The sequence below is a fragment of the Mercenaria mercenaria genome, chromosome 1 (genome assembly GCF_021730395.1).
Source record: "Mercenaria mercenaria strain notata chromosome 1, MADL_Memer_1, whole genome shotgun sequence".
Taxonomy (NCBI): domain Eukaryota; kingdom Metazoa; phylum Mollusca; class Bivalvia; order Venerida; family Veneridae; genus Mercenaria; species Mercenaria mercenaria.
The window spans coordinates 44,482,501-44,496,148 of record NC_069361.1 but is presented as its reverse complement, the minus strand read 5'-3'; the positions used below and the strand labels follow the sequence as shown (position 1 = coordinate 44,496,148).

The 13,648-nt window shown below is 34.0% G+C and overlaps 1 protein-coding gene across 11 annotated transcripts in view; it reads right to left on the bottom strand.

Annotated features, from left to right (window-relative positions):
* LOC123540363 (sodium channel protein para-like) overlaps positions 1-13,648 on the bottom strand; it is a 196,690-nt gene that overhangs the window by 84,201 nt on the left and 98,841 nt on the right. For all 11 annotated transcript variants that reach the window (XM_053546008.1, XM_053546020.1, XM_053546021.1 and 8 more), the window contains exon 2: positions 4,516-4,600. The gene's annotated coding sequence lies outside the window, so the exon portion shown is untranslated. The remainder of the gene's footprint in view (positions 1-4,515; positions 4,601-13,648) is intronic.

Genomic DNA, 13,648 nt, shown 5'->3' with positions numbered 1-13,648 from the left:
TAAGTCTTGGTTCTTTTAGTTCTTGTCAGAGTCTTGGTAATTTTGGTTCTTGTCAGAGTCTCAATACTTTTGGTTCTTGTCAGAGTCTTGGTATTTTTAGTTCTTGTTAGAGTCTTGGTACTTTCGTTCTTGTCAGTCTTGCTACTTTTGGTTCTTGTCAGAGTCTTGGTACTTTTGGTTCTCGTCAGTCTTGGTACCTTTGGTACTTGTCAGAGTCTTTGTACTTTTGGTTCTTGTCAGTCTTGGTACCTTTGGTTCTTGACAGAGACTTGGTACTTTCTCTACTTTATTTCTAATATTCAGATTTACTAAAAATGAATATATTCAAATTTTCACCAATAATTGTGAACCGGTATCTGGTAACACCTCGACAGCATACAATATTTTGAACGCATTTTTATGTTATAGCAAGTTATAAAACAATTATGTAGGGGGTCATCTCAAAATAGGTTTCAGGGATGTAGGGGTCATCTCAAAATAGGTTTCAATGATGTAGGAAAGTCATCTTGAAATAGGTTTCAGGGGCCTATTTACTACGTGCTTTCAAGAGGCTGCAAATAAATCGATAAGACAGGGATTCATCAGAGGGCTTGAAATATATGTATATGTATGAAATTGCCTTTTAACGTTTGAAATAACTTGTTTAAATGACGTGCATATTTAACTGTTTAAGATATCTTAACTTGTTCATTCTTGATTTAATTTCTTTTACATTTTAAAGCACAAATGTGTATATCTAATTTCGCAAAATCTTTGAACTGGCATATTCTTTCTGATCAGTTATTGTTTTACTGCATTTTGCCGACATAATGAAAAGTGTCTAGCACAACACCACAAATGAACCTAATTTCAACTTCACTGGCGCTAGTTTCATTCTTAAATGAGAAAGGGAAGGCAATTTATTTCCCTTGATAGACTAGAAAATACTTTAATCTAATTTATCTTGTAATTTAATGATATCTTGTAATCATGCATCTATGGCTATAATGCCGTTAATCATAGCTTCTTTAAAAGGTCGACAGCATTAAACCGCCCCTACTGGATGTTCGCACGTATACTGACTAAAGGTTAGGGTAAGGTTTCATATAGGTTTAATAGTGTACATTCAATGCGTGCGTACACTCAATGCGGGACAATTAATGCTGACCTTAAAAAGGTACCAAGCACAGAGCAGATTTTGACATACAATTTACGTTTAACTAAAATTTGATATAGGACGCGGGTGCTATGTGATGTAAGGGTCTGAGGCAAATGCTGACACTTTGAAACAAGAACATTAAGACCTTGTTTGAAACATCTCGGACTGCGGTTAAACATGAAGATATTTTAAAGACAATAAGTACGAGCAGGTACGTGAACTTTAAACAAATTGTATGAACAATAAGTAGGCTATTATACTTTCAGCAGAAAGACATGATTAAACAAAAAGCACGTAACCTATTTATCTCTATGCTTCCAGAATGGGACAGGAACCATTGATATACTGTTATTTTACTGTGCAATTTGTTCTCTGCAAAAATACTCATTATTTTGCTCATAGAAAAAAGTACCAAGACGTACATGTTTAGCATTGAGTGGCAAACATCAAGCAAATACCTTGATTACATTATTACATCGATATATTTACGTTTTTATTATCTGTTGGGAAACTGCATCTAAAAGCAAACATTTATAGAGAAATCTATTCTAAAATCTTTTCAAGAGTATTTTGAACTGAAGTAGTCTTTTAACATTTAGCCTGCTGGCGGCAAGTGATTCTGCCTTTGCGACCAGTGTAGACCAAGGTCAGCCTGCACGTCCTTGCAGGTTGATCATGGTCTGCACTGTGCGTTATTCAGTCAGTAAATTTTCAGTGAACACCCCTTTGACAAACAAGTGGTACTGCCCAAATTGAATGATGGACCAATCCATTTTAGAAATGTAGCAGGGTAAAGGTTGATGTGTTTGTTAATATTCGTCTCAAGACGATAAAAGGGAGTTAATTCAAAGAGTTGACAATGGCCCCCTTCATACTTACCCTGGTTAATGAGCTTGATATACAAAGTGTATAATCAAAACCATTTGCAATCCCAGCCTCTCCCGATAGCACGCTTTATCATTGTATAAATGATTACTTTAAAATATAAGAATAACAATGTACTACGGTACATTCAATGCAAGTGCGGAGTGACTAGAAAACTAGAAAACATTTTAAGGTAAATAACATATTTACTGGTGTAGATGAGCAAATTGTAGCTGTCAAGGACTAGGGAGAGAATAAATCTTGGCGTGCCTGATGTTGCATGATAAATGAAAAAGTTATATTAATGTAGTGAATACACCGAACACTTATGCGTTTATTATATAGACATGCTAATTTAAATGACAGGATTCACAGAAAGACGTTCATACACATTTGCATTTCTTGCTTTTAGAGGGAGCACTTTAATCTGAACGTATTGAGACTGTAATTTCCCCAAATGATAAATTATTCTTATACACATTTTGTCTCGGTCCAGGAGTAAATTCTAATATTTCCTGTGTTTCATTCTACAACTTTAGTACACCTAACTGGCAAAACTCGTGTTTGACGACAAAGCTTAGCCATGAAGCACACATGGTTCGTCAAAGTGTTTGCATGAGGGTCATGAATTTGTTTGAAGTGGTGTGTTAATCGTTCATTGCACCCATCCCGCCTTTGTTTGTCTAAGAATAATACATGCATGATATAACAAAAACCACCTTTGCACACCTGATACTAGGCCAGTAACGTACTCATCATAAAAATCACCCGATATTAAAGTCATTGTTGCAAACTCTCCCTGTGGAATTAATTAGCAGTTGTTTTGAACTGAAAGTACCTATTTTTTCCACGGCGTTTGCTTCAAAACGTGTTCAAAGGCATTTTTGTGGTCCATTACATGAAACATGTTCATTTTTGACCTAACTCAAAATATATCTGCTAATGAAGTATATCTGACTGACCTGGTAATATTGCAACAATAATAATATCTGCCTTTTGTTTGAGGTATTTACTACGAATCCATCAGTTCTGCTACAGCACTTTCATAGGAATACATCTTATATACCATTCTTAGGCTTGCAAGATGGCTGAATTCTAAAACAGTTTCAATCATTTTAATATCATACCCTAAAAGCCCAAACTGTATTCATTTACAATGTCAGTGTATGCAAATCTGAATGTTACGCTTACTAAGTTATTCTGAAAATTTTAACCCATTGAAATACACTTTCATGATATACTTTTAATATCAGTTTCCAAGTTTCAACCTATTTGATAAATTGCTGATCCATGACGGTATTCACTAAAAAAAAGATTGCCAATGCGCAATCTGACTAAAGTACATCTTCAATTAACGCTACGCATTGGATCTGAAGACGTGCTATTGATAGACTCGTTCAGACGACCCTTCCGCTAGCCAATCAGAGCCTTGCTTTCAACATTTTAAAAGTGAAAGTAGAAGTTTGAAAAATCTATATTTAGTCTGGGTTTTTCATGTTTATTATGACGGCCACATCATGACTGCGCCCTCGTGTTTTGAGAGGTATCATATATCACGGTACGGACTTGGTTACGAAAGGGGAGAATATGCGTCAGGCAGCCGTTTAGCTCAGATGGTACAGCACTCGCCCTGTAAGCGAGGAGTCCCTGGTTCGAGCCCTGGACTGACTGCACATTTTTCTCACCTTATGACATTCGATGTTATTTTGATGGTTCAGCCAAACGCTTGTTGAAATGAGTCGTCTGGTTGGTTCAAATAAATATAGATTGCGAAAATAATAATAGCAATATCGGGAAATCCAAATATACAGAAAGATGAATGTGAATAGGTCATCCTCAGATCTTCGTTAAGAAGATCAAGTACTTTAGTCAGATTGGCCGATGCGTAAAGTTTTTATATAAATGGTGTAGCCGTTTGACAGAGCAGAGGGAATCAATTAATTAGCGAGTTAATCATATAACAAAGTACATATAATTCCCGTCTTGTCATAATTCGTCTTATTTCTGATTTTATTTTGTTCATACCTTTTTGATACCAATTTACATAAGATATATTAGCTTGCTATACATGTCTTTAGAAGGAACGAAAGTGGTTTGACATTTAACTATCATAATATGTTTTAGTTAAATGCTCATAATGCTTTTTTTAAAATGTGGCTGCCACATTTTTTGTTCTTAACATAAAATATGTTAATTTCTCGTAAATCCTATGTAAGATAATTATTTTCTATAACGTTTGACAAAGGTTTGAATATTGATGAATAGAGCAGAAGGTTTCATTGAATATATTATCTTTTATTACCTCCCTTTGTAGCTCTAACTGTACTGTAAGGTAAATGGAATCACAAAACCGCATATCGAAAGAAAACTATTTGTCATCCTAAATATGTCTCTCGTATGCGTTATTAAAATTACTGTAAAAAGGCATTTGAAATAGTTCTAACAGTTTTTAGACTCTCGCATTATTCATCACTCATCTTAACAGAACATACGATATGTCTTGTTTAACTTACCAGATATCAAAGTGTATCAACGAGGATATGGCCAACGGTCTGTCTACGCCTTGCGACAGCATATGAACATCGTGCACGCCAACATCTGAAAATAAAAGAATAAAAAACTTCAGTAAAAGACAAAAATGCTCCTATATCATGTTTGCAAAATGTAATGTTTGAAATATGTGAATTAAGTAGAGCAAATGTTATATCTCACAAACGGAAAAGGAATGAAAATGAAATACTTTTTGACATCTATAGAATACATTATTAAAACGGAGCAAAGGGCCTTAGAAGTATTAAAAAACAAGGATGAATATCAAACAGGGAATGCCACGTTCTAAAAACGTAGACTCCCCAAAACGAAACTCACAGCACGCAGATGTGCACACTGCCAACACACACACACACATACAAAACAAACACACGAGGACAAAACGAACAAATAAAGGAACACATGGGCACAGGGCACCGCTTTGGAACGGTCAGTGGCAAAAATACCACTGGGGGGCTCAAACCGATTTATGGTGCGTTTTCATGTGTTCGACCGGAGTCCATAAAACATTTGTGTTTGCCTTTATGAATCAGTCAGTATTTAGTTTTATCATGTTTACTATCAAATTTGCGAAACACTCTTTGATAAGTTGTCCCGATATAAAAAAAGAATACTTCGTTATCATGAAAACTACATGAATGATATTCGATATTTACCAGCCTGATTTTAAGAGGACAAAAAACAACAATAAAACACATACAGTCGCATCGCGAAAGAAAAAATAACGGGACGAAACATTTTTCATACACACACATTTCTATCAAATATATTGGCGGCAACAATATCATAATGGCAAAACACAAAACTTCAATGACGGTCGGATCAAACAATGATGTTGAGCAACCTTGTACGCAAGATCAATAATAAATATTGACACCAAATAACTAATAAATTATTAAAGTGATCACGCTCAGCAGAAAGTATTTCTGAATGGTCGTACATGTATACCTGTGATATTATTGGAGCATAATGAATACATTAATAATCATATGGTCGCATTAAGTCAAATGTAACTTTTCTTTACCATATGTACATTTTCCCGCCAATTTTCGTGTAATAAATAGAAACAAAAAAGGGCAGGGACCCAACAGGAAAGTCATGCTCCACGAACCGAACCCCCTCCGCCGCCTTCCAAAAACACCAAACTGAAAAAATGTATGCATAAATGTATGCATATGTATACAGTTTTGATATAACAAAACAATTATATTTATATAAGAGCACACAATGCAGACAAGTTATGTTATTCTGCTCAAAGAGTTCGCCGTCATGCGCAATTAAACCGATGCAACATTTTATTTTTTGTCGTGTTGGGCAACCTGTGGAGTTTCCACTTTTTCTATTTCAAATCGCTTTTAGTTTCACTATATATCTTGGTTATTAAGATGTTTAGAAGCAGCTGTGTCGTCAGAACGTAAAGCTTCCTGTACTCTTGTATTTGCACGATCGAAGAATTGGGATAAAACCCCAGCGTCTCTATCTCTGAAAGTATTTTTCCTCCAGAAATACCTTACAATATGATTATTTTATATATGATAAAGTGGTGTTTAACTATCACAAGTCATAGGTAAATGATATTTTATTTGATTTTAATGCTAAACTATTTATAACAGTACTTGACGACTGAAACATTTTCATATAAATAAATACATCATAACCTTTTCTCCACATTTTTTTAAAATAAAATTCGTATTTACGGATATTTTTAATGCAGCATGTAAATTTCGAAACTTACGACATAAAATTGACGGTGTTGTTTGCCTGTCTTACTATACACGTGAGAACCTATATTATAGGGGTTAAATGTACAAACTTTATAATCAGACGAGTGTTTAACGGATACATTGAATTCTCTGTTCTCTTTTTAGGCATATATGACCCCTTTCTGGATGCAAATTAACTCTTTTAGAAAAAATGAAGAATTATATATATATATATATATATATATATATATATATATATAAACATTTGTATATATAGAAAAAGTGTTTACGTAATCAAATAACTAATAACTTAGTATGAGTTATATATTCTATTGATATTTGCATATATATTAGATAGTACCTCCTTACTGTCTTGGAAAATATGCATTTACGTGAGCATATGTCAAACAGGTGTGTAATAATTTGCATCTGCTGGCAGTTGCGTGTAATTAGCAGTAATTGTCTTGACATGTTCCCTCGTTATACTATATTTGCACCGACACGAGGTGAAGATGTAAACAATTTGAACGCGTGATTCATTCATTATTCCTAAATATGTATTAAATTACTTTATGCCCGCAAGTTGATTAAAAGGAAGAAATACAGACATGAAACCATCTGCGCAGTTTTTGGCATTTTTTGTATGTTTGGACAATTATGAAATGTAATAAAAACCAACTGTTACACTCTTCAACGGAAGAGTAAAAAGCTGTCAGCTAATTACTAACAAAAACAGCGGTGACTTTAGGTTATTACAGAAAAAATGCAACGAGTTTCTTTTTACGAAACCTGTACACCATATGTTTGACATACAACTGCTTCATTTCTGTTTATTTTGTATGAAACTGGACATTTATGATCGCAATATTATGCGATGTCATATCCTTAATGTTTTTCTCGGCATTTTGATAGTTTTATTGCCACTACATAAATACAGGATACTTTGGGATAAATTAGCAAAAATAAAACTAAAAGAGGTAAAAATACACAACTTTCCCCCATAATTATTATAAAACGGAACTTTTTGTCACTGACAATTTCACTACGAAGGTTGTTTGCTATGACAAAAGTGAATACATACATTTGATTTTAAACAATGATTTTTAAATGTGAAAAATGTATACAGCTTGCGTATGATGTGAACAGAATTATGTCTGAATGTCTGACATTGTCTACAGACAGCCGTATAAGTCATGAAGTAATGCAAATAAATTAATAATATAATAACATTCATCTATCTCAATTATATGAAATGAATAGATTTTATTTGAACTTGCATGTAGTCTTAAGAAAACTAAAACAATTATCGTTTGATTGATATGTTCACATGCCGACAAAGTATCAAATAATTAATTATATAATTATTCATGAATTTTCTTCGTAGCAGAATCCCATCGGTTATGAGCATATTTTTGTCGAGGGTATATTCATATCAAGGATTTGTTATCGTCATTGACGTAATATTCCGCAACATTTAAATGATACACATATTCGCACTTACACTTGTTTTGAAATTCATCCTAGAGCAACTGTTCAATAGTTAATCTTTAATTCGTGGACGCAAATATTCAAAGTCCGATGATCTTCCATAAACACAGCCTATGATTTCAAGTTGACATCGCAAAGACTTAAAGCAGAAATGAGCCGTGCCATGGGAAAACCAACATAGTGACTTTGCGACCACCATGGATCCAGACCAGCCTGCGTATCCGCGCAGTCTGATCAGGATCCATGCTGTTCGCTAACAGTTTCTCTAATAGCAATAGGTTTTGAAAGCGAACAGCATGGATCCTGACCAGACTGCGCGGATGCGCAGGCTGGTCTGGATCCATGCTGGTCGCAAAGCCAATATGTTGGTTTTCTCATGGCACGGCTCAAATGCTACTTGCAGAAAAAACAGCCAAATAACTATTTGAATCTATCGATATAATATTATCACTTTAGGAGTGTTTTGTTAATCTTTTTAGATACTTTTTGTTAAGTATTTCGAGTGGAAAGGTGTCACCCCCTCGTTGAAGTACATCCGAGTCGATGTTTTCTAGATAGTAGATCCTTGAAATGTACAGTCCTAAATTTGAAGATATCCTTATTTTGACTAGTTAAATTTCAAATGTATTTATTGACACTGTGTACATTCTGTGTAACAGTCTTTACTTGTTTTCTGCAGGGCTTCATTTCTGTGCGGAAGGATAAAAAGAAGACCGGTCGGTCATGACAGGTGTGCATATAAACGTGGACAGAGACTTTAAACATTGAAGTATAGCAAAATAAATATCATTCATGACAATCGTTTTTTAGTCTTGTTTGACTTGGAAAGTGTTAAACTTAAAAATTAGACAGCTGCCATTGCTGTTATTTTGTTGTGAAATTCAAAAATGCTTGTTCTTCTTTACATCAATGGAGAAATGATACCGGGTTGACACAAGAAAGAAACACACATAAGCATATACTCTCACACAGAAAGAAACACACTCGAGCATATGCACACTATTAAGGACTCTCACACAGAAAGAAACTATGTAGTCAGCTATTAATATGTCATTGATAAACTGTTAAGCGTGCCTTATTGTATTGAACTTTCTAAGTTATGAGCGTGTAATAAATAAAAGACACGGAATATTTCATGAGCTGAATTGTTTGTATCGATAATTATGATACCATCGGGAGAGAAGATGAAAATATTCCAAATATCCATACAAAATGTCAATTATTCTATTGCAAATGGGTGTGAACTCTAGGGAATAACATAGTCATGCCTAAAAGGTCAAACCAATTATGTCGTACGAGAACGAGTGTATTTGAACTGGGATAGTATGTCTCCCCAATCGATGTCTTGTTCAACATGATTCATATTTTACCGTAACGGAATCTGTTTTGAGTTACTTAATAGCACTTGCATTTGGTTCGATAATATTGAGTACATGCGACTGGGCGTATAAGAACATTATGATGGCTATATGAAAGTGATGAGTGTATGGAAAATGCTTCAGAATCAAGAGTTATATAGTAAACGCTCCCTGTTCCACTAAAGAAGGAAAACATTGAACAAGCGTATACTAATATCCAAATATTTCACAAATACTGCATTTATTTTACTCATAGTAATGGGATTGTACTTAACAATAGACATTTGTGATTCCATTATTTAAAACATTTTTACAGAAGTCTGTCATTGTCTACATTTGTACAACACACTTTAAATAATACATTTCATGGTTTATAAGGAAAGCTAGAGAGAAACCTATCGATGCTAAATGAATTAGAAGTTTCAGAAATGGAAAAACAGTATCACTCGTGTCAAGATAAACACAGTTTACAAGAAAAGCCTGTCTGCATATCTCCGAGGCATGCTAGAGATAATGGAAGTTATATACTTCACGGTCTGACCTGATATATTAAAAAAATAAATCACGTAGAACAAATTTCTTGCAACGCACAGCTGATTAAAACTTTCCGAAGTAGAAAAACAGAACCTTCTATTGCCAACAACATATAAATACAATTTACTACTAGAAAACCTTTTCCAACCTCTCAAAAGATTGTACTGTCCCTTTAGCTTTGGTACTCGTAACAGATTCTAAATGTTCTGCTTTAAACATGTCCCATTTATAAGAACAGCACGAAAACAATCTATCAATGCATAATAAATAAAATTTTCCAAAACAGAAAAACAGAATCCCGCATGTCGACATGAACATCACTAAGCAATTCTTGACGGACCGTGTATTGCCCTCTGCTTTCGTAATAAGACAGAAAGCTATGTTTAGAATTTAAGTATCAAATGATACCATACACATTCTGCTTAAAGCATGTTATATTAATCGTAAAGGCAAGAAAAATGAATTGAAACTTCGAAAATAGAACAACAGAATGACTTTTTATAACTTAAATCTAATTTTCATGAACGCGTCGTCTCACTGTCCGAGACATATATTGCCAGCTATGTTTGCAATAAGGAAAGTGTCACTTGGGATATTTTAAGAACAACAAGACGCAGAAATACCAATAAATGGAAACCATATGCCGCCTAACACGACATGAACGAAAATGTTGCAGACTCCTCGGTTTGACTGAGCCTATTCATGGACGGTAGTGGAAATGCAAGCTACCGTCCACGCCCTCTAGTCCCGGGTTAAGCAGAACTCAACGTTAGTACTAGAATATAATTTAAAGACATCCACTGATGTATTCATACGGCGGTTCACGTGGAGCATTCAATGAAACACATTGTGCAATTTCATGAAAAGCTGGGTAAGGTCCCTAGTTAAATTAATGGCTTTGCCCTAAACGATAAAACAATGAGCAGAACTAAACAAACTGGGATTTAGAGAAAGGATCTGAGGTTATGAAGCCTGCATATCACAAAAACTGCCAAACGCTATTAAAGCGGGAGCACTGGAACCACCCAAGCCGAAAAGTTCAAGCTGAAAAATTAAACAGTACACTAGCACAACATAAAATTTAATGTCGTGCTGAACGATCTGAAGATATCTAGAGACTTTTTACGGCCGCCACACGACATAAACAACACTGCTATCATAATGAAATAGAAACCTTGAAAACCACAGGTCGCCCAACTGGACATAAACGAAAATGTTGCAGGCTCGGTTTGAAAAAACTTTCCAGAATAGATCCACAGAAACACCCATGCCAACATAATTACAATGTACATGGAAGCAATGTCCAATTCTATCCTAGGTTCTTCTGAGCTGTCAAAGAAATTCCCCACGGCAGCTCCCAAGCGTTCTGTTTTAATCATGTTCACCTCACATGAATAAAAATTGTTTTATTTGAACTGACTTTAGATCATTAATTTTCATAATACTACAAATATACATTAATTTTCAGAAAGGACATTTTCAATCAACAAACTGATTGCAGTTCGAACATACCAGATTAACTTTGACAGAGCACACCTGACGTGCCTAAAAATGAACGTTTTTCTATCGTAAAAAATAGATTTCAAGATGTTAATATCAATTTGTTTGTTGGGTCGTATTTTAATAGTTTGATTTTATCAATTGCCTGATCATACCACATTATGACTTAAAAAACACTTTGACTTTCATGATTGTTCAAGTAATTATTGTCATTTTAAATTTTTTCGTTTTGAAAAGAACCAGTAGGAAGGAAAAAACATTTTATAACAAACTGAGCCGTTATCATATTTATTATATGTACTATTTAATAAATAAACCATATTGTATATACATTTAACCTTGTATAACATTTCATCAGTGTGTTATAATTTTGCATGGTATTGAGGATGAACAAAAAAGATACAATTGGATATATCAATTTTCTGAAAAATGACAATCGAAGGTTAACGACTGGTCACAGAGTAAGTGTTGTATATATGTCTGGCACTGTACGTGCAATTGACATTAATAGTAACATGTGATATCCTTCTTTCATTACGACTCATCCACAGGTACACTCCCAGCTCCAGGTAAAACAGTATGAACGTACTTAGTATACAGTTTCAGAGTGATTTTATGGTAATAACAACACCTTTAAGTCTTTGTATTATTCATGTACTCGAATATTTTAGAAAATTTGCGGCTAATACGTTTAAACTAAAAGGTTAAAAAAATGTTTGAAGCCCATGTATCATCTATTCACTCAGAAAAAAATATGCCAACTAATCGTTTCATGTCTTTTTCGGTGACAATAGGTATGATTGAGGTCCCTTACTGTTGAAAAAAAAGGCAAAGAATAAACGCATTTGAGCAAACGTAAAATAAATTCTTACATACGAGAAAATTTCAACCTCTCATTTTTTTCTGAGACTTATTTCTGTTCCAATATAATGCTGAACAGTATCAGCTTTGATGTGACAAAAATCCCTATATAATTTATCAGAAAAATAAGTGTGACACTTATTCTCTTCGCGCTTTCCAAGTATGCCAGTATTGTAGTCAAACAACCAGAACATGTAGTTTGACATGTGGATACATCTCTTACTGTTGTCTGTACTATCATAATAAAAGCCTTCTGCTTTATGTGATGTTAACATAACCTCGTCATAACCTCGATGAGTACAGATAATTTATAACCTATCTCCATTATTGCACAATTACATGCTTAATTTGCTAATAACCTATATTTTTCAGACTGTGGAATTCACGATAATTATGCACTTGTATAATCGGCACATTAACATAGCACATGTAACCTAAGGATAAGACGAATGGATTTCGCGAACACTAATTGCTTGGTCGAACTGTTTTAAAGGTGTTATATATCGTGGCAGTTTGAAAGACTATTCTGAAATGAAAAAAAAATCGGGATAGTTTAGCATATTTTTATTTAACGGGGCTTTACATATTTTGATTTTAGTGAGAATCGATTAGCTTTAGTTCGAAACGTTTCTTCCTCAGTCTCCTTAAGACAACAAGACTCGGATTGCTAGCCGAAATAGTGTCAGCCGAAATAGTGTTACTTCGCATGCGGTGTCACCGTCACAGATACTTACCAAAATATAAGCCGCCTGCTTTCTTTAAAACATGTGTAAACAAGAAATGAGTTTGTCGTTAGCACCTTTAAAGCATTTGTAATTTATCCCTTCTGTCTTTAAAGTATGTGCAAACAAATGGGTGATTTGTACCTACTATTTTAAAGCCATGTAAACATAAACAGCATAATTAGTTTCTACTCTCTTTAAGGCGTATATATAAATAAGTTGGTAATTTGTTCCTGCTTACTTCAAGGAATATGCAAATACGTCGTAATATGTCCATATGTGTAATATGTCCCTGCTGTCTTCATAGCGTATGTAAATGTGAAGGTAATGTGTCCTATATGGAAATTGCCCCTAAAGTGACATGTTATACAATTTTTTCCACTTAGGTAATGTGAGACTTTTTTTATTTCGTTCAAACGAAATAACTATTTCGTTTAAACGAAATCATTTCGTTAAAACGAAATAAATTTAAACGAAATAACATTTCGTTTAAACGAAATCATTTCATTTTAACGAAATAACTAATTCGTTTAAACGAAACCATTTCGTTTAAACGAAATAACATTTAAACGAAATGGTTTCGTTTTAACGAAATAACTAATTCGTTTAAATGAAATCATTTAGTTATTTCGTTAAAACGAAATGATTTCTTTTAAACGAAATAAAAAAAGTCTCACATTACCTAAGTGGAAAAAAAGTGTGTAACATGTCACTTTAGGGGCACCGAAAATGCTAAATGTTTGACTTCTTGCTTTCATTAAACATAACTTATGTGACATGAGGTGATATAAAGCCTTCTGTAAAAATCATGATGCCACTATACTTTAGTTTAGTTTATTTTATTTTTTGTTTCGATGAATTCGGTAAAGGGAAGCTAAACTGAGCGTATTTTGTTGCTGTCAATTTTAAGCAACAATTTATTGTAAACTG